Here is a 26,037-nt window from a genome sequence, read left to right as displayed (position 1 = left end):
GGGGACATTTGTGTATAAAAAATCACAATACAATAGGGGACGTATATATGTGTATAAAAAATCACAATACAATAGGGGACATTTGTGTATAAAAAATCACAATACAATAGGGGACATTGTGGGTATAAAAAATCACAATACAATAGGGGACATTGTGGGTATAAAAAATCACAATACAAAAGGGATATTCCTGTATAAATCATTACAATACAATATAATTTTTTTTTATATAAATCATTGCAAATCATAATGGACATGTGTGTGTACCTGATCATAATTCAAGAAGGGACGTGTTTATAAATTATTCTAAAACCAATGGAGGAAATTTGAGTAAAAGTTATCATAAAACAATAGGGAACATTTGTGTATAAATAATCACAGTACAATAGAGGACATTGTGAGTATGAATAATAAAAGTGCAATTTCTTGATCTTGGAAAGCATAAAACAACTGCATGAAAGTGCTTGTGAATTTCAAAATACGAAGCATTTTTTTAAAAAATGAAATAATAATGAAAGTTTTTTCTCTGATACCAAATACTTTTGATTCTATTTTGTTTAATTTGCTCCAATGAAAGCTTGAAATTGAGCTTGAATTTTGTTTAGGAATAAAATACAGTTTCTGTGGAACCCCCACCCAACCGACTTTACCTCCAAGAGCATATCTCAATATTAAAGAAAAACAATTAATACATCGACAATAGTATACTTATTCTTAAAAATATATGTATGAAACAAAAGAAACAATATATAGATTAGACTGGAAAGAAATTCTTTAGTTCCGTTAAATGATGACATCTTTTGATAGAAAAAGTATTAGTAACAACTAAGAAGTGGTCACGGGTGGGGTTTCACTTAAAATGTTATAAAAAAATTTCAAAATCATCAACCAAATGAACATCAATCGCAAGCTCAACAAAGACAATAAATAAATCTGCATTACGAAAAAGATGAAAAAGAAGCGCACCTGTTAAGCAAAAAAAAAAAAAGAGTCGAGAATTTACATACAACTTAGCAGTTGCTGATCTGTAGCTCGTTGATCTGCCAGAGGAAATTGGAATGGGCGATTAGAGAAGTATAGTGCCCCCCCCCCCTTTTGCCCAAAATTGACAAAAAAAGTACATATTAATTGCGCACAAGAGTGCACTGATTCTTGATTTATTTCTCTGTATATTTAAGCTGCCAGCTCAAAATATTACAAACCATGAAGTCTTAACATGCATTATATTTTTAGTGCATGATCGTCTGCGAAATATGAGGATTAAATCATTCCCCGATGGTTTCCCCGAAGGAAATGGATTTTATTGGCTGGATAAATGTTCGTATTTCCCTCATGATATTGAAACGAATCGTTAGCAGTATTATACCGAAAAAACCAAGCCTTTGTAAATAACATTCAATTTAGGCTCCACTTTCTAATTCACTTTTAAACAAGAGGCCCAAGGGCCTTAACGGTCACCTGAATATAATACAACAATTTAGAAGTTAAATACACTGATAGATGAAGCATTGTTGCCCTAAAGCAAGAGAAGTAGGAAGATCAGGATCAACAAAATAATTAGTCTAGTCTTCAGTATCAACTCAAAAATTAAGTTCTAATCTGTCCCCCACGTAACACTATCACCATGCAGACTATTAACAAACCATTAGTGCTTCTGTACTATTTTTAAACCCATATTAAGACCTCTAGCATTGACCTCTCTTATGGTCTTTGAAGAACTTTTAATAAGATAAGTTATTTTTGTCTCATTTTTATTTATCTATTACTTACAGGTCTACCTGATTATTAAAACTAAAAAAGTACTTTTTTAATTATATGATAAACATTCTTGCATAATTATCTTATTCTATTAACCTTTCAAATACATTATTTACAGTGATTAATTATCAAAGGTGAATGGAAAAGGGGAATAACTTCTCTCAGTAGAATACAAATTAATAGAGCCCTGCCCAGGACCAGAATGCTTAGACGAATGGTCCAGATGTTTAAAAATCTGGTAGAAATATGCTTACTCATATCATTTAAACTTTTACTCAGTTTGCTTCCGATATGCCCAGAAGCAGCGAAGAATTTCACAGGTACAATGCATTTTCACTACAGATTCAACAAAGCCTTACCCTAACACCAGAACCCAAGACCAAGGGTCAAGAAATTTACAAATTTGGAAGAGTTACCCTCATCATCATAACTATGGACTTCAAAGAATTAACACTTTTCCACTATATTATCAAAAGCCCCCCCCCCTCGTTATGTTAGAATCCCTGACCCTAGGACCACAAGATTTAAAAATTCTGTTCGAAGCTCCCATTTTCATCATAGCTAAGCAATTTATTTATCAGCTCAACACTAAGGAGCAGACAAAATTAATTAATGATTAATTAATAGAATTAATGCTTTTTCACTATATAATCAATGGAGCCCCCCCCCCCCCCCCTCCTCAAGAACCCCAAAAACTGAGGCCATATATTTAAAAATTTTGGAAGAGGCATCCTTGTCTATCATAAATTATTTTAATGTAATTAAATATAGTTTATATAATAGATATCAAATTACTTAGCACATGGTTTACCAATGTCACGTGATCGTAATAGCCAATCAAATTATTCCTCAAGCTTTGCCTTGTCTCTCTAGCACGGTTCCTGCAAATCTCAAGTAAATTCCTACAGATTTTATTTATAATACATACGTGAAACTTTGCCGGTGTTATTTATATTATCTATAGTGTACTGTAATATCAAAATAGCAGATACACCACGTGTAGTTCCACGTGTGTTTGTTTATATGGACACGGGCGAATAGTCTCATAACCCGTGACCTATGCGGATGACCTATGCCATGTGATTATTGATTGTTTATATAGATCTATTTATTTACAAGAGACAATGTCTGGAAGGAAAAGAAAACATGCCGAAACCTCATCAAGACCGACAAGTGAAATTTCATGTTGGAACACAAGTGAACCTGAAAATTGGACAGCATTGGAAATTTTGAATAAACTGAAATTGAAAGGAATCGTGCTGCCACAATCGCTCAATAAGTCACCATTAGTTCAAATATATCAGGACAATGTTTTGTCAAAGGAAACAAATTCGACAAGTATTGTAACCGACATTGATCTCGGAGCTAACGATCAAGATGGTGCAGAAGATACACTTCCGGCATCTTCAGATCAGATAACCAAGAATGAGGCTGGGCGGATGTTGACATCCAGGCAAGAAGAACTGTCTGAAGCTATACAAGGAATAAGAGACTCAGTGACAAAGTTAGCAAATGAGCTGGACGTACTTAAGAAGAATCAGCCGGGATCCAACCAGCCAGGAAATTCAATCGAGACTAGGAATTACTTGAATCCTCAGTCCCATGAATGGAACCCCTCGCAGAGCATACCTATCCGAGTTTCCTCAGACTCTTTGCCGTATGTGGAAACGGTATCACCAACGCTACATAATCCAAGGTAAAGATATAAACCTAGCCTTACTTATCATGCCACGCGAGGTAGAGGAACAAAGAGTCACCGACAGTGAAGGTAGATTCATCTTATTGAAACACAATCATGATGCTAGGTTGCTAAGAAATCTCACTCTTAATGAATTTATAATAGCCTTTACGAAGTACAAAAACATCATTTGTGAGGTTTATCCTTCACGAAGACAAGAATTAGATGCCTACGAACGTGACATAGTAGAAATGGCATCAAATACAAGAGGATCTGCCTTCTACGAATACCATAAGGCGTTCTCAGCCCGAGCAAGTGCACTTTTACTACAGAGAAACATCAACATCGACTGGTCAGTTAGAGACACTAAATTGTTTACAACCATATTTTCGGGACAAACTATGATACGATGCGAGCTCTGTAGTAGGGCAACACATGCCTCACATTTCTGCCCCAAATCAAAGATGGGGTTCATATCTTCTGTAGGAAATCCAAATGGCAAGATGAAACAAACACCTAGTAATGTGGATGTTCAAGGAAGACCAAGAATTTCATACAAAGGGAAAGAAATATGTAACAACTTCAATGGAACAAATGGATGCCACAGGAATTCTTGTAATCTCCTCCACATATGTTCAGAATGCAAACTAAATAACCACTCTGCATCCAATTGCACAAAAGTAAAAAACAAATCCAAAGATCACACTCAATCGGATAAACAATGACTAATTTATGAAGAGAATGGGGACAGGCAATGCGAAACAGCTATAATCACCCCGATAAATACTTATTTACTTGAAAAAGAACTTACTAGACACCCTGACAGGATGTTTGTTGATTCATTAATAACCGGACTAGAGAAGGGATTTAACACTGGAATAACCGTGTTACCTAACTCTACATTAGAGTGCAAAAAATTGCTGTCAGCTAGAAAACAACCTGAAATTGTAGACAAATTATTAGAATATGAAATGGAGAAAGGTTACTTAGATGGTCCATATGACATACCACCATATAGCATTTACAGAATTAGCCCCATTGGAATTTCTCAAGGGAAATACTCAAAGAAACATAGACTAATCGTTGATTTATCTTCGCCTCACAATCAATCATCTGAAAAGAGTATTAATGATCTTATTGATAAAGACGAATATTCTTTGCAATACGTGCGCATAGATGATGCAATTAGCATTTTAAAGACACTAGGTAGGGAGTCACTCATGTGCAAAACTGATATTGTGGACGCCTTTAAATTAATTCCTATCTCGCAAGAAGTTCAACCCTATTACGGAATTAAATGGAAGAACAAATACTTCTTCTACAAGAGACTAGTATTCGGTTGTAGGAGTAGTCCCAAAATTTTCGACATGCTTTCCAAGGCCATCTGTTGGATATTAGAATACAACTACAATGTTAAAAATATCCTCCATTTACTAGACGATTTCATCACATTTGACCCCCCCTGGCGAAGGCGGATTGAGGAGTATGGCAGTTTTGACCATGGTATTCAAAAAGCTTGGAATCCCTATTTCAGAGAAGAAAACAGTAGGTCCAGACACAGTAATTGAATACCTAGGAATTATACTTGATTCTAAAATTATGGAAAGTCGTATTCCCTTGGAGAAAGTTGAAAGAATATTAACTTTCATTAATAACCTTCGATCAAAAAGATCATGCACAAAACGGGAGCTTCTAAGTGTCTTAGGCCATTTTAATTTTGCAGCACGTGTAATCCCCGCTGGTAGATCATTCATTTCTTACCTACTTACCCTAGCCCACTCCGTGTCTGAACTTCACTATCATGTGTACTTGACGAGTGAGTGCAGAAAAGACTTAGCAATTTGGGAAAAATTCTTAAAAGGTTGGAACGGAAAGTCTTTTTTCTTGGAGGAAAATGTCACATACACGGACGACATTTCTTTATATACTGATGCTTCATCAAAACATGGCTTTGGTGGGTATTATGCCGGACAGTGGTTTCAAGGAAAATGGCCAGAAGAAATTCACAACCTGGGAAGCGATCCTCTTTCTATGGTGCTGTTAGAACTATACCCCATAGTAGTGGCTGTGGTTCTATGGGGACATGAATGGTCGGGAAAATGGATTAAATTTTTGTGTGACAATCTGCCTACTGTTCAGATAATTAGAAAACATCGTTCTAAATCTTCTATCATAATGAAGCTTATGAGAAAATTAACCTCGAAATCAGCATGTGAAAACTTTCTTATTCTATGTGATCATGTCCCAGGTAAAGAAAATGTGATAGCTGATTCTCTTTCTCGTTTCCAGATGGCCCGATTCAGAGAAGTAGCTCCAGCAGCATCGAAAGACCCAGTGAACATACCATCACTTCAAGAACTTGTTTTGTACTAGAGGATCAAGCGGGTAAATTGTGCGATTCTTCCATTAGTGAAAACACAAGGAATGCTTACATAACGGGTTTTAGAGTTTCTGTAATTTTCTACCTTCCATTGGGATAAGAGCAGATGACTTTAGACCACCACCAATCTCAGAACAAACACTCATTTATTTTGCGACACACCGTTTTAAAGCTTTAAAACTGTCTATCAATACCATTAATTTGCATTATTTGTACATAACTGATTAGCATTGATGATGTGTATAGCGAGTAGTTCTCAAAAGGCAAATAAAGATTTTAAACTATATCAGATTTAGTTTTATATAAAATTATTTTATTGTAATTAAATATAGTTTATATAATAGATATCAAATTACTTAGCACATGGTTTACCAATGTCACGTGATCGTAATGGCCAATCAAATTACTCCTCAAGCTTTGCCTTGTCTCTCTAGCATGGTTCCTGCAAACCACCTCCTCCCCACCACCACCTTAATTTGATCGTAGAGAACTACTTCTGTTTTTATGTTGCATGAGTTCACACAGGGCATTTCACATATGAATATTTTCATTTCCATGTGTGGGCATTTCACACATGAATATTTATGTCATGTGTTATACAACCCCAAAGAAATTGCATTTTCAGCATACATGGTACATTCGATTTCTACAAGGCCATCGGCTGCAAACACATGCACAAGGCCATCGGCCTCCTTCAGTTACAAGGCCATCGGAAGTTCAGACTTACAAGGCCATCAGCCGATCATACGAGGCCATCGGCCAATCATACAAGGCCATCAGCCAATCACACAAGGCCATCGGCCACAACATGCTCAAGGCCATCGGCCACTCATATGTTTAAACATTTTATCCTATGCAAATGTTCACTGTGTATGCATTATTTGTACATAACTGATTAGCATTGATGATGTGTATAGCGAGTAGTTCTCAAAAGGCAAATAAAGATTTTAAACTATATCAGATTTAGTTTTATATAAATCATGCACTTAGTTTGTTTAAATAATCTCCAGTAGCAGAGAAGAAGATTTTCAAAGAATCAATGCATTTTCACTATATAATCAATAAATCCCCGCCCTAACACCAGAACCCCTGACCCTGGGGCCATGAAATTCACAATTTTTGAAAAGGCACTTTTGCTCATCATAACTATGTACTTAGTTACTTTATTTAATACCCAGGAGTAGAGAAGAAGATTTTCAAAGAATTAATGCATTTTCACTATATAATCAATAGAGCCCCACCCTAACACCAGAACCCCTGACCCTGGGGCCATGAATTTCACAATTTTGGAAGAGGCACTCTTGCTCACCATAACTATGTACTTAGTTACTTTATTTGATACCCAGGAGCAGAGAAGAAGATTTTCAAAGAAATAATGCACTTTCACTATATGATCTATATAGCCCCACCCTGGGGCTAGAATTCCTGACCCTGGGGCCATGAATTTCATAATTTTGGTAGAGGGCTCAATGCTTATTACAATGATGCCAACAGTTCGACTGCTTGATGTCCAGGAGTAAAGAAGAAGATCTTTAAAGATTGCATTATTTTTGGTGGTTTTAGCCCCACCCCTCAGGCCCCAGGAGGGCAGGGACCATAAAATTCATAATTTTTGTTCCCCTTCACCCATAGATGCTATATACCAAATTTGGTTGAAATTGGTTGAGCGGTTCTAGAGAAGAAGTTAAAAATGTTCAAAAGTTAACGCACGACGACGGACGAAAACAGATAGCAATAGGTCACCTGAGTGACTCAGATGACCTAAAAAGTCAATTGTCTTCCGTATCTTTTTCCCCCTTTTTCAAAACACCCTCATTGGAAAGAAGATAATTGCTAATTTCGTCACTGTTTGGCAGATGAACCCTTTCTAATATTATTAATTTTGCAACTCTCAGAATTTTTAGTTTAACGAACGATACGTATTGCAAAGGGGAAAAATGATGTGGTTTAGCACAACAGCGACAGGGAAATATGAAATTTTATGACCCTGTCAAGTGACTGTATTGGACCAATCAGGAAACGTGTTTTATAGAACAGTTATAATGAGGTATAATAAATTCTTTCAACTTCTTTTACTACTTCTAACAACATTGAAACCCTGAGGTATGTGAGGACGAATTTTTGTTAATGTATGACTGTACATGTAAGAAAAAAATGATAAAAACAATTTCAGCTTTTATTAGTTAGGCCAAATAAAAAAATATGTGTGGTTCCGGTTACCAGACCTGCCCTATTTTATACCCCCGACCCTAAACTTTTTTTTGGCAATTTTCATATTTTTTCCGGAATTTTCCCCGATTTCCATCAATGTCTCCAATTTAAGTTTTAGTTTCAGCAATGCGGCCTCCTTGCAAAACATAGTGCAAGTGTTTAATAGTGTTAAATCCAAAGCAAGCTAGCATGTAGGTGTCCCCTACCAATATTGACTAGTATATTATCACACCACATCTAAATACCATTTGCAAAGCAGTGATAGGTATTATTTAGAAAAAATTAAGAAAATCATTTTGTTAAAAAAAAAAAAAAAAAAAAAAATCCCTACCTACCTACCCTAATTTTTTTGGAAGTGTAAATGGAACCACACATATTTTTTTGTTTGGCCTTAAAACAAGATACATGTACGTGACTGTCAACTATATTTCTATGTCCGACATTTGAGAATTTATATCCGGCAATATGATCGCACATTGCCAAATCAATATTCGACACTATAAGGAATCATTTATTACAGAAACCAATATCCCGAATGTTTTCTTTTTGAAATTACATTAGCGGCCCTTTTAAGAAATGAGATGTAATTTGTTGTGTACATGTCTTATTAGCCTCAAAAGGAGGAAGTGTTTGAAATTAAATTGTATCAATTAAAGATAGCAAAGGTGAAAAAAGAAAGATATTTTTTTCAAAGGACAAAATCATTTATCGCCGCTTTTGATAAAAAGTAATTGACTTGTGAAAATAAAAGTATCTATTTTCATATAATAGATTGATAAGATAATCCTAAGACATGATTATGTGCCTCTTTTTCCTGTTTCTAATCCAACTAAGATAGGTGCAGAAGCAGAATTTTTTAACACTGAAAACATTCTTTTTTCAGCGTATACAAAAAGATTCGCTTGGAAATTAAAAAAAATCTTTTTAAATACATGTATATGAATTTTTACATACTACGTAATAAACTATTTTTTAGAAACAATTTTTTACACCATGACGTGTGTGAATATTTGTTCCCATTAGTATTTATCGTTGATACAGAAAATACATGGTTTTATTTGGGATGGATTTCCCCTTTTTCCGGGACATCTGTGTAGTTTTTTTTATGTTTTAATGTACATTTGCTTTATATATATAAATTTTAACTGGGCTAGACTTTCAAATATAAAAAAATGCCTAATGTATAATTGTATAGTACATGTATCATATTTTTGAATTAATACAATCCATTTCTAGAACCTGTTTAGACCCCCCACCCCACCCCTTTCAACATGTACACATGTAAAAACTAAGGCAACTTCAGAATATTTTGACAAGTTAGGAGCTTGGGAGAAGACATATATATAAAACATCGTCTAGAGTTTATATGTGTTATGAAAGTTATAATTTGAATAATTAGAAACTGAACATGACGCATGCGACGTCATTACGTCCTAACGTTGTTTTGAAGTGCCTTACTAAATGATCATAAAATGGTGAAAGAATGAGATATTTATAAAAGTGTTGTATATTTAAATTCAGAGAGAGTTGGTCTATCAAAATTTACAAAAAATTATTTTGTGAAATATTGACCTCAATGGCCTTTTTCTCATGACGGCAGTCAAATGATAAATAAATCTGAATATTATTCTTCACTGTTCTTCACGCCTTCCTCCTTTCTCTCTTTCAACTCTGATCAAGTCCATTTTCGTAAACATTGTACGACAACGATAGCGAATTCCACAAACCGGGACCGCAATTTATTCTGTGTATTATAAAAGTATGACATTTTAATTTGAAATTAGCAGATAAAATGGTTGTAGGAGTACATACAATGCTTAATTATAGATAAAAGATACTTTTAATTAATCCAATTTATTGTAACTAATCTATATAAGCTAACTTTATGAATCGCGCAGGTTTAATTTATAGTTTTTGCAATATTTGAACTTTATCTGCAAGTGCAATGTAATGGATGTGCATAAGTATGTACAGTAAATTAAAACAGGTGGTAGTGATATTTTACTGTAATTTGATGGAAGAAAGTCTTTTCTAAAAAAAATCATACCCCAAAGGCAAAAAAAAGTATTCTGAGCACACTGATCAATTCGCCGTTACATATAGACAGCATAAGACTGCCCCCTTCCTCTGCTCATTCAACACCACATACATGTAGAACTTTTTTTTTCTTGAAGCAAAGTATTCATTGATATTTTGAGATTTCTTTACGTATCTCTCCCCTTCAGAAATCTCAGGCTGTCGAATTGATATGAAACTTTGATTAAATGTTAAATCATATAACATGCATTTGTCACTAATGAGGCACGTTTAGGAATTTCAATCTAGTCTCATGCATAGATATAGATATGTTTACCGTCTTTAGCCAGGGAAATAACAGATCACAAATAAATTGGTAAAAACACTGTAGCTCCCCCATCCCACCTCCGCACTAACACCTTCCTTTAAAAAAAAATGCATGATAAAGTTCAGATCTGGTAAAGTGTATACTTATATATGTAGTATTAAATTAACTCTGCAAATTATACAATAAAACTCATATTAATTTAATTGAGTATTATTTTGCCACGCAATCAAGAACAAGTCTACGAAAATCGAACTGACTGCAGAATTCAAACGCAATATAAACAATATAATTTCGAATTGATACCTCATTTTATATTTCAAGAATAAAACAATTTTTAGCATAAAATACTACTATAGGATAGATAAATTTATGAATGACAATGAAAACTTTCAGTGCGGAAATTAGGCTATAGTAATAAAAAAATGTACTTTTGGATGAAACCTTTACATTCAAGAAAAAAAAATTAAAAAAAAATTTCAAAATCAGAGCTGGATGTTTAATGTTCTTCTTTCTGTATATAGTACTTGTGAAGCAAGATTTAATGAAAACATAATCCGATATACTAGTATCGCGACGGCTAATTCTTCAATCATTATACTGTAATAGTTTCAATAAATTCCAAGAGAATCAGAAAAATTAAGAATGAAGCCAAAGCGTGTGAGAATCCTGTACAAAGTGCAGCCCTACATGTAAACCAAGTAGCATTCCGTGTGAACTGCTTTGTGCAATCTGTGTACACTTCGTTCAACCCATGTAGTGTTTTGCTAAACTATTAGGTGTATATGATTCGTGCAGTGTGCGACTGAGCTAGTATACCGATAACCGTCCTGAAGTTTTCAGATGGAGCACTTTCTTATGTTTTGTTATGATATGAAGACTCAAAGACCTAATGTTGATGAATAAATATGAAGAAAAATATATTTTGGAACAGAGTTCTTCTGAACCTTAGGGTGTCAAATATTCGGAAACACGATGCATTTTTATGGAAAAAGCCAAGGGATTAATCAGAAGACTTCAAGACGATCATGACTGTAAGCTGTCACACCATATTCCAATCAGTCAAAATGTAATAAATAAGTACAGAAAAGAGAAACTACTCAGTAAAGACGGGGTGTTACTAAACAAAAATTAAAAATAATAGGAAACGAATCAACATAATTTTTCTAACGGAAATAATTGCATGCAGATAGATGGACAGGTAGACAAATGTTAAATAGTAATTAAATAATAAGATGCGTGCTACACAAGTACACTTGTATTATCCGTTTTCAAATTAGCCCATTCCTGTGTTGGAATCAACTCTAACGAACGGGGGGGGGGGGCGTCCCCTCACTTTTTCTGAGTATTTTTTTTCTAGAATAATCTCCATTTAGATGCCGATTGCCCCCCTCTTTTTTGTTGCTGTAAGATCGAGCAAATTCCAAGACTTTTTAAAAAATTTTGTACCAAAATGTAAGGGAAATGTCCATAATCACCCCTCCCCCTCCCCTCTTTCGAGATTGGACGGGTTAGTTTTTTTTTCTTTGTCAAAATTTTTGGGAGGTGTCCCCTTTTGAACTGCTCAATGGCCTTGCGTAAATATATACATTTTATGGTTAAAGAAAACAGGGAGCAAGGATCCGATAAACCTGAAAAACACTTTTATGAAAAAACGTTGGTATCTCTCCGAAAAATACTTCAAGTCCATTCAGCCAATGTTCATATCACAAACATGATTTAAATGTCATTATTCATCCAGAGTTGTCAAGCGTGTTAACGTTAGTTTAAAAAGATATTAATGCTCAGGATTTTTATTGCCAAGGTTTGAACCCCAGGAATACGACTTTATTTTCTTTAAAACTGGTTATAGAATAGTTTTTTTTTTAAATCAAAAAAGTTTTGTTTGTAATAATTTCATAAATTTCAATTATGAGAACTTTAATCTTAACATTTAAATCACAAATTTGATATGATCTTTAAGTATCTAATGCCATAGCATTCTGCACGCCTTGTTCACCCATCTCCTTTATATAGAAAACCCTCATAAAGAGCAATTTCCTATAATTCATCTTTAGTGTTTAAAGTATTTAAATTAAAGGTTCATGTGTTTGACTTATTCGTAAAAATTAAGACTACTCTTATTGATATATTTTAATACAAAATTATATTATGTATCAATTCAAAGCAAATTTTGCGCTCTTATGTGTGTTAATTGCAACCAAAATCTTTAAATTTTTCTCTGAAAAAAAAACTAAAAAAAAATCCAGATAAAAAAGGGAAGACAATCGAATACAGAATTGCCAAATTGTAAACCACAAAATGAGTATATTTCGATGATAATCTGAAAACATTCAGTAACAAAAGTACTAATGTACGTCACAAGCATAAATGCTAAGTCAATCATACATCTGTAACCCAGGTGTTCCATTGACATGAACGTTTGTCGGACGGACTGATGTTCATACATGAGTAAGGATAAATAATATATCTAAATTCTCTCTCTTAAAATAAAATACCGGATATAAAGCAAGAATGATATCTCAATGTAATGTTTGTTTCAGAAAAGTCACGCGACTTGTTTTTCACTATACAAACGGGGACCCGTGTGTAACCCCCAAATACAATCTTCGGTAATTGTGAAAAGTTCACACTCACACACATGTTTCAATCCTAACTAACCGGGGACATTTTTTCAACATGTTGAAAAACGGATCTTTTCGGCTTTTTGGGGTAATTAGACATCCCTGAATTCGAATTTGGCGCTATTTTTAATCAAAGACAACCGAGGACGTCCCCTGTTTGGAGGTTGTCCCCAGTTGGAAGGTGTGTAAACAAACGATTGTCCCTGTTTGACACCTTTCACGCACGCACACACACACAAAAAAAAAAAAAAAGAAAAAAAATTGTTACAACTGACGTGGCCTGCAGGTTCGTAGATTTTCTCAAAAGTGACGCTATCTACAGATCAGCTTAAATAATTAATATTGATAATACGAATCTGATTGGTCAATTACATTGTTATTTTTTGAAATTTGGCATAGAACAATCCTGATTGGAGGAAAATTACATAAATAGAGGGCGCCCTCCGAATATAGAGGGCGCCCTCAATAGCCCCCTAGGGGGGTCCCCATTGGGACTCAGAGGGTCTTGAATAAAGCGGACAATTACTAGCTGAAATCTGATTGGTTTAAATAATATAAACAACATGGGTAATGGCTCCCACGCAAATACAAAATGGCCACAATCATAAATTAATAACAATTAAATTACATTTAATATTACATTAATTCCACTCTCTATAGAAGTGGGTCTGACTTGCCTGTGAAGAAAACAAACAACCAGTTTGGGCAAACAACCATGATTTATTACATGATACATATATATAGATACGAAGGAAGTAAAGCAATAAGGTACAATGACATAATCATGGTTTTCTCAAAATCCCAAACTGGTTTAGTAAGTAGAGGGAAAAAAAAAAAAAAAAAAAAAAAAATTGTACATGACTAAGTTGCCTAGGTAATAACATAAAAAAAAAACATGATAGAATGAATAACATATTGAAGATCAGTCAAAAAGGTGCCAGTGTCTGCATGACTAAAATCACATAGGCAATATCACAGTCCGCAAGTGTCACTATGGATTAGCCACGTAGAGGCGTGCAGCAGATCTGATTCCACAGTAGGCAGGAATGCCCACATAGTAAAGTTCTCAACGACAACAGAGTCTGCACATGAAGGAATTTGGGACACACAATAGCGTCCTTAGTCCCAAATAGGCTGTGACCACAGTGGAAGCCACAGCAGCAATAATCCAAAGACAACCTTAATAATAAATACAACTGAATACATGCATACATACACACACATTCACACAAAAGATACAATAATAACCAGGATGGAGACATGGCAAGAGTTAAAATGGGAACAGGTGATCAATTTCTTGACCTAATCGGTTAGCAACTTGAAGACGGCAAGACAGAGAGGGATCTAAGTAAGAACGGTAAGCATCTGATTTCCAGTCACCTTGGGACTGGATCAAGTCTGGGGGGAGACCACATTCCAAGGCAAAAGAGGCCCCCCCACGCCGAAAACTGTGTCCAGAATAATTAGCTGAAATAATTCCCACTAAGGATAGGGTCTTTTTAAGTTTAAACAAAAAAGCATTGTAAGTCAAGATGTGCCATCGATTGTTAGCGCGGTAGGAAAAGGCTGGGCTTTGAAGCTGAGGGGTTGGGAAAAGTACAAAAACGAGCCGCAGAATGCAGCTGGGACAGAAAGGAGAATTAGGGATATGTGGGATTGGAATTTGGAGGGCATGCTCTGAAAATTGAATTGTCTTGGACCATCTTACTGATAACACTGCCCCCGACTTTTGAAAGCTGACATTAGATCAGGACAAATGTTTAGCCAGATCAAAAAGCTGCCATGGAGACAAAAGGTTCGATTTGCGAAAAAACGAAAAGAAGGCAACTAGGCAAGCTGCCCAGAATACCAAATCAAGTGGTTGTTGAAAATTGAGGATTGTAAATATTTTGTGTAATAAGGATGGAGTTATTGGAAGTTTGGGAGAGGTTTGAGTACCTAGCAGATGTTTGGCTCCTTTCAGGGTGCTAGAGAGATAAGAAGATTCAAGAGGGTTAGGGTGGCCTGTCTCTACATGGAGCAATTTAACAATTGATAGATAATTGCGGATGGATTGGAATGATAACCGAAAGGACAAGAAAGCCACAAACCTGCACAAATTGGTAGGGGATATGGGCACCAATGGTATGTTTAATTTGTTACAAAACAGAATATAAGACTGCAGATAGGACCTGTAAGTCTGCTTGGTAGAGTTCGCTAGTATGTTACTGCTCAGTGAACTGAGTCGGGCATCCAGGGATGAGATAAGGTCTGAGCCTGTTAAAAAGAAAATTAAACTAGAACTGTCCAAAAGGGACAAATACCCCCCGCTGGGTTTTTCAGAGAAAGTACCAAATCACTAATGTTTTCTAGATGTGAGAGGTGTTCACAATTTCCTTAAACATTTACAGTGAAAATTTAATTACTCATTATATATTTTTATACGTCCGTCTTACGACGGGACGTATTATGTTATAGCGTTCATGTTTGTCCGTCCGTTAGCTTTTTCATGTCCGGCTCATAACTTTAATACTATTAGGCCTAGAATTATCAAACTTTGTCAGCTGATACATCTAGGGTAGAAGGTGTGTCGCACATTAAAACCAGGTTGCTCTGACCTTTAATAAAGACGCTATGGCCAGATATGGAAAAATCATAACTAGAAAACCATTAGACTTAGAATCAAAAAACTATGTCTTTTAACTTTTAAATTACACAGTCCCAAAAGATGTCAGAGTATTGCAGTATCTTTATTAAAAAAGTGTTAAATCAAGAAAATACTAGTCTTATTTTTTTTCACTATGTTCTTTACAGCAATCTGTAACAACAAAAATTCCACCTCTCCCATGAGTGTAATGATCAGGCACTGGTCAAGGAAAATTTTGATAGCAGAAAATTGCATGTCAAATTAGAGAGAAATTAATGAGTTTAGTGTGAGGAGATAACTGGTAGAGCATCTCTGATCAAGCAGGTGTTATCTACATCTCTTGGGAATTGGGCAAAAGGAATCAGTCTCTTAATTAATTGCTTGTGTTGTATTGAATTGTTCTTGTTGGCTAGTCTTACTTTCAAGATAAATTTGATGTAATTAAAACTAATTTGATATTGTATATAATAATTAAAAGTTATATGATATTGTATAATATAATTTAAACTAATTATTTATTGTACATTTTTTATTTGAATTTTTATATCTTTACAACAAATTGCAGACTGCCTTGTCTTGCTAAGATGTCATTCAAACAATTGAATCTAAACTGTTTATGATAATTTAACAATATTTGATGGGTGTATCATGCTGTGGTGGGGCACTTTATTTAATGAATGAAACTAAGGTGCAGCCTAATAAAACATCAACACTAATAATTACAGTGTTTTTTATTACATTGAAAAAATAGTTTGCAACTATCTGCCATCTTTGTGAGACATGACACTCTGCAAATTGATTGTTGAAAAAAAGAATATCATAATTAATTATAGAAAATCAAATTGATTTTAATACCTTTATATCAAGCTCATTTTAAAAATAAAAGGCTGGTTTTAGTAACTATGTATTTTCACAGGCATAAATTACAATTAAGAGACTTAGACAACAGAGATCTTTATTTCTTTCTGCCCAATTCCCCTGAGATATAGATAAGACCTGCTTGATCAGAGATGCCCTAACAGCTTCCCACACTGAACTCATTACCCGGTAATTAATCTTTAACTGGATGCATGTCCACTCATTACTCCCAAGGGACAAATGGATTTACACTATCTGCTGTGTAATGTAAAAACTGTTTTTAATACTTTGTGGGTTTTTTTTAGTTCTAATGAGTAGTTTTAAGCTGTAGTTCACATTTTTGTACAGATGTTCTAGATTCTATGTCTCAAACCTTAGACATGAACCCGAAATGACTAAGTCAATAAATTAAATTAAAAAAAAACACCTGTAAAATGCAGAAAAATTATCAAATAATGTTGAAAATACCAGGTGCACATCTTCATATGGTAAATAATAAGTGTACAAATTTTCATACAAATCTATGCAATAGTCTCTGGGAACAGATCCAGACAAAACCACATAACAAAAATGAAAAAAACACCTGTAAAATGCAAAATAATTATCCAGTCATAATGAAAATACCAGGTGCACACCTTCATATGGTGAATAATAAGTGTACAAATTTTCAGACAAATCCTTCCAACAGTTTCCAAGAAGTGGTCCGGACAAAATCTCGTCTACAGACAGACGGACATGCTGATTCCAATATACCCCCCCTAAACTTCGTTTGCAGGGGGTATAAAGAATCCTGAGAAAGGTGGCTAAATCTCCTATGGGAGAGGTCCCCCATTTGGTAAAAGGGGGCGAACATAGATGCAAAATTGCGTGGTTCGTGCAGTCTTGATATGAGATCTGCATGAACATTATCCTTACCGGGGACATGTTGGGCTACAAACCTAAAGTTATAAATTGCTGACAGCCAAAAAAGGCTACAAAGGCATTTCATTAGAACATTATTCTTAGATGAACATTTGTTAATGCTAGAGACAGTAGCTGAATTGTCTGAGAAGAATATGATCTTATGATTAGCCCACAATGGTGCCCATCTATGAGCCGGAAGGACAACTGCTAAGATCTCCTTTTCATTAATATGAAAAGCCATTGCAGAGGGAAAATCAACTTCCCAATTGCAGTAGAACCAGTCATGGTTCCACACACCCCCTGTCTGGCATGCATCTGTGTGCAATGTTGTAATGGGAAGTGCGTCAAGAAGAAGTGATTTGCCATTAAAGGTTTCTAGAAACCTGTGCCACCAAGCAATGTCTTGCTTTATGGTGTAAGATAAGCGAGCTTTATGGCTTTTATGCTTTAGCCTGCAGAAGGCGTCAATGATGCGGCGCAGGAACACTCTTCCGCCATACACCACCGATGCCGCCCAGTTCAGTTTCCCAGCAAGGGACTGAAGCTGATGCTTTGAGGCACGCTGGCGCCCCAGAAATTGTGCAAGTTCAGCTCTAAGCTCTTGTAGCTTTATCTGAGGCAAAGAGAGTAGCATTTTAGTGCTGTCAATCTCAATACCAAGGAAAACCAGGGTTTGACATGGGTCTTCAACTTTCTTCCAATTTATATAAAAACCGAGTTTAATAAAATTATCAATTGCGAGAGAGCTTTGTGACACCTTTCCTTTGAGCTCTCACAAATAAAGAAATCATCCAGGTAAGCAACAATAGAGAAACCCTTCCGGGCCATGATCCGTCTTACTGCCTGGGAGAGACAGTGAAAAATTCCAGGAGCCTCTTTAGATCCAAAAGGTAATTTAGTATCAATAAAATAAGAATATTGATTATTTAGAAACCATTTGAAGCCTGTTACCTTTTGACTTTCAGAGCTAATGGGGACAGAGCAATAAGCAGATTTTAAGTCAACTTCGGCCATAAAGTAGCCTTGTCTCAGCAGCCAAGTAGCATCATCTACGGATTGGTACTTAAATTTGTAAGAATCAGACACATAATCGTTGACTGCCCACCCTCTAGGGTGACTACAATCATGGATTATACGAATACCTCCGTCAGATTTTGGAATGATGCCCATTGGGCTTACAATCAAAGGGGGGTTAGGAACTTGAACATAATTGCCTTCCTCCATTTCTGTGAGGATTTGAGCCGTAGCTTTAGCAAAAATATCAGGATCATTAGTAGCAGAGAGGTGATTTGCTGATTCTACTGGCTGGTGAGACATAGTGGGGTCTATAATATGAAAACCATTGCGTATATCATTTAAAATAAATTCTTTATCAAAGTCGTCATGCAGCTCATCTTCCCAAGCAGTAAGGATAAGACCTGAGGGTTTCTTTAAGCGTTTTTTGGAGGGTGTTCATGCGCTGGATGACGCTCTGAGCACCCTGGAGTAGAGCAGGTGTGGGAATATCTACACTGACATACCATTCAGCCCTTCCTCGAATTAAATTTTCTACATATTTCCATACCCTGGGGGGTGTGAGAGGCTCTGTGTCCCTTGGATGAAAAGGGCTGAGACTTAGCAGGTTTTTGGGGGGGTTGGGTCTGGGGTGGGCATGGTTTAAGAAATATTGTTTGGATGTGGGGGATATCTGTTCCCCATCTAAACTTATGCAGGTGTTGCAGTTTCCTGTATTCACGATCATAGAAGAAAACTGATCTAGTGTCATGGCTTGACAAAAGCGATAAATACGTGTCGTGTATGAGAGGTAATCTAATATTTGCATATTGCTGAGCAGGTTTTCAGTCAGTAGTTTTTGGAGAATAGCCAAATTGGCTACTGACCACTGGGAAATATGTAAATTTTCTAATTTCGGTTTAGAAGGACCAGACTTGAAAATGAGCTGACCATCCTCATTGTTAGATAAAACCCTCTCTGTTTGCAGTAAGGATGCATTATCAACAAAATCTACTATATCAAAATGAGTTGAAGGGCCAGAATTTGAAGATAAAGCTTTCAAATAGAATTAGGGGTCTTGCCATGAAACCATACCTGTATTTGGGGAGTTCATGGCTGCTGCTGTGGCCTCGTGGTTCATAGAAGATGGTTGCTGGACTTGGACTTGAGGTGTGCTCAGGTTCCCCAGGACATTCCTGATAAAAGTGACTGTTTGAACGTCTGTGTCAGGGCACGATTGTGGGGGTCTGCTAGCGGTAGGCTCCGTCTGCGGTGCTGGTCAAATTTCCTCGGCAGCCGGGCCCAACGGGAAGGTTCCCTTGATGGAGTGAATTAGGAGGCGATGTTGGCCAACCGAAATAGCGGCGTCTTCCAGATCGTCAGGGGTTAATAAGGACAAAGCCTCCATGCTGTCATACCCCATCGTAATTAAGGTGTCGGTAGTTGCTTGTGATAGTTTTTCAGCATGAGCCAAGCGGCGAACCGCTTCTTCGCCGACACACAATGAAATTTCTCTGTCTTTGTTAGACATGATGAATCACAGCAAAAAGGTCCAATATATAGTTTAATAAGTCTATTGCGAGCGGCCACGGCACTTAGAACAAATAGATAAATCGGCAAACTCTTTGGGGTAGCAAAACCAGCAACCACTGCACATTGCAGAGCAATCCATGGTGACGAATGAGAGTGCACGCGCATAAATGAAGTCAGCTTCCAGGATAATTTCCTAAAGTGTGATAGTTTCCGCACTGAAGATCACGTAATAATCTGGAATAAGGTAAAAGTTCCTTACATATGCCGTAACATCCATGATGTAAAACACACAGCTACATCGAATGAAAGTTCAAGGGAGATATAATGTTTATAATATTTCCCCAACACAAAACTTCGTTAAGACTGCCAAAAAAAAATTGTTACGACTGATGTGGCCTGCAGGTTCGAAGATTTTCTCAAAAGTGACGCTATCTACAGATCAGCTTAAATAATTAATATTGATAATATGAATCTGATTGGTCAATTACATTGTTATTTTTTGAAATTTGGCATAGAACAATCCTGATTGGAGGAAAATTACGTAAATAGAGGGCGCCCTCAATAGCCCCCTAGGGGGGTCCCCATTGGGACTCGGAGGGTCTTGAATAAAGCGGACAATTACTAGCTGAAATCTGATTGGTTTAAATAATATAAACAACATGGGTAATGGCTCCCACGCAAATACAAAATGGCCACGATCGTAAATTAATAACAATTAAATTACATTTAATATTACACAACACATCGCCTTTTGGGCATATGACAAAGTTTGATCATCAGAGCGGATGTATCTGGTATAACAGTCGGAACTCCATCTACCTAAAGTTTTGATCAGGTGGTCTTCCAATTGGCCACTGGCAGCAGAGGTAGCAGCTCCTATTCTGAATGAGTGACCATTGAATTTCTCGTCATCCAAACCAAGTGATTTGAGTATCTGCTTTAATTTAGTAATGAAGAGATGTCTTGATAATGGATTGCCACTTTAATCCAAGAACAAGGCTGAAGACATGACACAATTGCACCACTTTCACCAAAGGTTTAAGTATTTTAACATGCACTGAACTGGACATACAGCTTGACCTGATTGAAATAAACGGATCTGAATTCCTTTACGAAAAGGGTCTGTTTTAGATCATTTGAGCATGAGGGTATAAGCCTTGAAATCTGGATCCATGACTACATCTTCCACACACAATAAATTGTCTTGCTTAAGATTGTTCACTGTAAATTCTCCGCATCGAAGAAATGCAAAGAATGCTAAAGAGCAAGCAGCTTGCAACATGGTATTTAGGAAACAACCGAACATACCCCGCTGTAAGATGTTTTGAATTTGTATCAGAACACTGTATGTAATGGGTCTCCTTTTCTCTTTAGAACCCTGTTGCTTTTGAATTTCTCTCATCACTGTTTGCAACCTTGCACGTTTCAACTGAAGATGATAGAGGATTAGAAATACCTGCTTTCATGTAATGGAATCTCACAGCTGCAAGATACAATTTGATGGTACTGTAAGTTAGTTTTAGGGAATTGCAGCAGTGTGTAACAAAGTAAATTAGGGTTCGCTCCGAGATCTCTGGTGGATGATAATTAGGCGCTTCTATACCCATCGATGATGGAAATTGGCAAAATACTGTAAATCCTGTTCTGTATGCAGTCCTTGTATTGTCACTAAGTGATGACTCACACAAGTTCCTAGACCCTTTCTCTAGTACAGGATTAATTCTTGTAAGGATGGAACTGGTACTGGCATTGCTGCTGCTGCTGGAGCTACTTCTCGGAATCTTGTCATCTGGAAACGAGAAAGAGAATCAGCAATAATGTTTATCTTTCCTGGGACATGATCACACAATATAAGGAAATTATTATTAGCTGATATCCAAGTAAGTTTTCTTAATATTTTCATAATCAAAGGGGATTTCGATCTGCGTTTTTTGATTATCTGTACGGTGGCCAGATTATCACACCAAAATTTAATTCTCTTCCCTGACCATTTGTGCCCCCATATCACAGCAGCAACAACAATGGGGTACAATTCCAACAAGGCCATAGATAACGTGTCGTCACCTAAGTCTTGAATTTCTTGAGGCCATTTTCCTTGAAACCATTCCCCATAATAGTATCCTCCATAACCAATGCTAGAAGAAGCATCTGTATACAAGGATATGTCTGAGGCACAAGTCACATTTTCCTCCAAGAAGAAAGAGTGTCCATTCCACTGCTTTAAAAATTTTTCCCACATAGACAAGTCCATTCTGCATTCCTTCGTTAAATTTACATGATGAAGTAATTTAGTAACTGAATGGGCCAATGTTAAAAGATACGAAATAAACGATCTGCCTGCTGGAATAATTCATGCTGCAAAATTGAAATGCCCTAATATGCTGAGAAGTTTTCTTTTTGTGCAGGAACGTTTTGTCTTTAAATTGCCAATGAGAGAAAATATACGCTCTATTTTTTCTGGTGGAATACGTGCTTCCATTTTGACAGAGTCCAGTACAATTCCAAAGTATTCCATTTCAGTACATGGACCTTTTGTTTTCTTCTCCGAAATAGGAATTCCTAATTTGCTGAACACCATTTTTAGTAAAGCCATACTCCTGGATCCTTCTTCGCCTGTGGAATCCAAAGTCAAGAAATCATCTAACAAAAGTAGCACCTGTTAGATTTTGTAGTTATTGGTTAAAATCCAACAAATGGCCTGCGAGAGCATATCAAATATTTTTGGGCTACTTCTGCACCCAAATACTAATCGTTTGTAAAAGTAATATTTGTTTTTCCATTTTATGCCATAAAAAGGTTGAACACAATTTGACAAGGGTAACAACTTGAATGCATCCACAATGTCAGTCTTGCACATCAAAAAATTAACACCTAATGATTTCAAAATGCTTATAATGGCATCATCAATGCGGACATACTGCAGTGAGTAATTTTCCTTATCGATTAGACTATTGATACTAATTTCGGATGTGGAGTCATGCGGTGATGAGAGGTCTACTATCAATCTGTATTTCTTAGAATATTTTCCTTCAGCAACACCAATAGGGCTTATACGATAGATTTCGAAAGGTGGCTTGTCATATGGTCCATCTACATAACCTTTGTCAATTTCATACTTGAGTAAACTGTCTACTACTTCTGGTTTCTTCCTAGCTGAACTTAAATTCTTGCATTCGAATGATGTAGTTGGCAGCTGAGAAATTCCGGTATCAAATCTGTTCTCCAGACCATTAATAAAAGTATCTACAAAGTTTCTGTCTGGATGATGTTGCAATTCTGACTTAAATGCTTCGATGTTGATTGGAGTTAAAATATTTTGATTTCCAGAAACTGTCTCTAAGGAAGAACTAACTAGTCATTGTTTCTCACTTTGGTTGCTCTCTTTTTGTTTTGACATTGACTTGCATTGCGTAGAGGTATGCTTCCCCATCTTACATGCTGAACATATATGTACTAAGTTACATGAGGCTCTATTGCACCCTGTGTCACTGTTGAAATTGTTACATATTTCTCTGCCCCTGTGAGTGATTCTGGGCATTCCTTGAACATCCAATTGGTTTTGCTGTCCTCTGTTCCTGTTCTGACCTGAAGGTGAATTATTAGAAGCTGTATGGAACTTGGCTCTTGGACAGAAATGTGAAGTATGGTTAGCACTGTTGCAATTGTCACATCTTATAACAGTCTGGCCAGAAAAAATGGTGGTAAACAGTTTTGTATCTCTAATCGACCAGTCAACTGTGACGTTTCGTTGCTGTAGAAGGGCACGGGCTCTCACCGAAAAAGCCTTGTGGTAATCATAGAAGGCTGAACCACATGTCATGGATGCCATCTCAATGATATCCCGTTCATAAGCGTCCAGTTCTATCCTTCTCTCAGGATATACTTCACAGATAATGTTTTTATATTTTGAGAATGCCAATATAAACTCACTTATAGTTAAATTTCTCTGTGATCTGGCATCAGAATTTTGTTTCAGTAATATATAGCGACCTTCTGTATCTTGGATTTTATGTTCCTCACTTTCGCGAGGCAAAAGTAACGCAGCCAAATTGACATCCTTACCTTGGATGATGTTATTCCTAAGGTTGGTGGACACGGTCTCAACATACGGAACAGAATCCGATGGAACACGAGAGCATGGTATACTGGTTCTGTCTGTTTCCAATAATGGTGCATTATGGCTTGGGTTTTGCTGTCGTAAATTGCTAACAACATTTGTCAACGACACAAGCGATTGCTGGATATTGTCTATAGCATGACTCAGTGCCTCTATTTTCGTTTCACTTGTTGACTTCCGCCCAGCGTCGTTCTCGCGGACTCTCTCTGAAGATGCCGGAAGTTCATTTATTCCATCGCCATTTTGACTCTCGCTTAGGTCGATTCTTCCTTCGTCTGAAATTAGTCTGAGAGTCCGCGAGAACGAGGCTGGGCGGAAGTCAACAAGTGAAACGAAAATAGAGGCACTGAGTCACGTTATAGACAATATCCAGCAATCCACAAGATCTTGTTGATCGTTTTGGACGTTATCCCGATGAATTGGTACTAATTGAGATTTCCTTAGTGAAGCTGGCACCACGATATTAGTGTCTTTCAGTTTCTGAATGAACTCGGCTGTCGACCAATTTTCGGGAACATTCACATCCCATCTCGAGATGCTCTCGCCACGAGTACGCACATTCCTTCCTGTATTATTACTTTGTTTTCTTTTTCTTCCGGTCATGTTTATTGTAGACAGTTTCACTTACAGGCCTATAGGCCTAAGGCTAAAGTTCAAGTCACTTGGCTGTAACATGTAAACAAACAAATGCACGTGTGTCCTAGCTATAGTCACATACTGTTTAGAATTCACCACTTAAAATAGATCACATTTAACAAATACTTAACATAAATCCAAGTTATAGTTATGAGATCTATATAAATTCCGAAGGAATCTGAAGAAATTCTTTGAGATGTAAACACAACAGTTGCAGATCTAGGCGAGAAGCTAAGAATTTGGTTGGCTTAGAGAATCACATGATAACAAGCATATTGAAATATGATCTGGTCTACATGATTTTATATAAACAATATTTAAAAAATTAAATAACATTTATCTGGTTTATCTGGGCTAGTGAAACCCTAAAATGCAAGTTTCCTCTCCATGGGACCATGCCCTCATCGATGCACAAATTTTGGTGAGGCTGGTATACAGAGTCGAACCTTGTAAGAAAATTACTATTTTTGATATTGCTAACTTTATGAAAATGGCTATACATGGGAATTGTAACATTTTTGGAACTTGAGTTAAACTCATTAATCAAGCTTTAATTATCGGATAGTGGTTAGGTTTGAATAAATGGCCTCCAGAAATATTAACTAGATCTAATTTTAAATAGTCTGCAATGTTGCAAATATCAAGATTTGAAATTGCAACCATATAAATTAACACATTTCCACATTCTGTTCAGAACAAGTTATGGAAATTCAGGGCAGCATACTATAGTGTAGTTCTCGAACTTATGTCAAAATATGCTTATCAAATTTAACATGTACAATGTATTTAATTTCTTTGTTTGCCCAATCATGACAATGAGCACACAGCAGTTGTAACCGGTCAACAGGGGATGGTTGTTCCTTCATGGCACCTGATCCCATCTGATCTTTTAAGAGGTCTTTGTTTGATCTGCTTCCAATCTGTATTGTTCCAATGGACTTTCAAGCTTGATTGCTGTTCGTTAACTTCATATATATATATATATATATATATATATATATATATATATATATATATATATATAGAAAGCACAAAGAAATTCACTTTTATAAGGATACCCACTTCCGCCCCAGCCCGGGGTTGAACTCTCGACCTATGGAATCTGTCTCCTAGCAGTACAGGAACAGCGCATTCCTGTACTGCTAGGAGACAGATTCCGTAGGTCGAGAGTTCAACCCCGGGCTGGGGCGGAAGTGGGTATCCTTATAAAAGTGAATTTCTTTGTGCTTTCTATATTAATATTTCTTCACTTAGGGCAGTTATGTTAGTTTAAGAGTTGTTGTAAATTGTGCTTTATAAATAAAATTAATTTCATTACAACGTGTATTGGTAACGATCCTCTAATAAAACTAATGTCCAAATAACTGTATCTCACTTCT

At 36.4% G+C, this 26,037-nt stretch overlaps 1 protein-coding gene and 1 pseudogene across 1 annotated transcript in view; both read right to left on the bottom strand.

The window, feature by feature from the left end:
* Window positions 1-26,037, bottom strand: part of LOC133206146 (probable ATP-dependent RNA helicase DHX37) — a 725,850-nt gene that overhangs the window by 316,055 nt on the left and 383,758 nt on the right. The gene's annotated exons all lie outside the window — the stretch shown is intronic.
* On the bottom strand, window positions 14,253-19,903 carry LOC133206151 (uncharacterized; annotated as a pseudogene).

The sequence above is a fragment of the Saccostrea echinata genome, unplaced genomic scaffold (genome assembly GCF_033153115.1).
Source record: "Saccostrea echinata isolate AGI-Se365-2 ecotype Australia unplaced genomic scaffold, CSIRO_AGI_Sech_v1 ptg000054l, whole genome shotgun sequence".
NCBI classification, from domain to species: Eukaryota; Metazoa; Mollusca; class Bivalvia; order Ostreida; family Ostreidae; genus Saccostrea; species Saccostrea echinata.
Note: the sequence above shows the minus strand (reverse complement) of the source record. Positions and strands in the feature narration are given on the sequence as shown.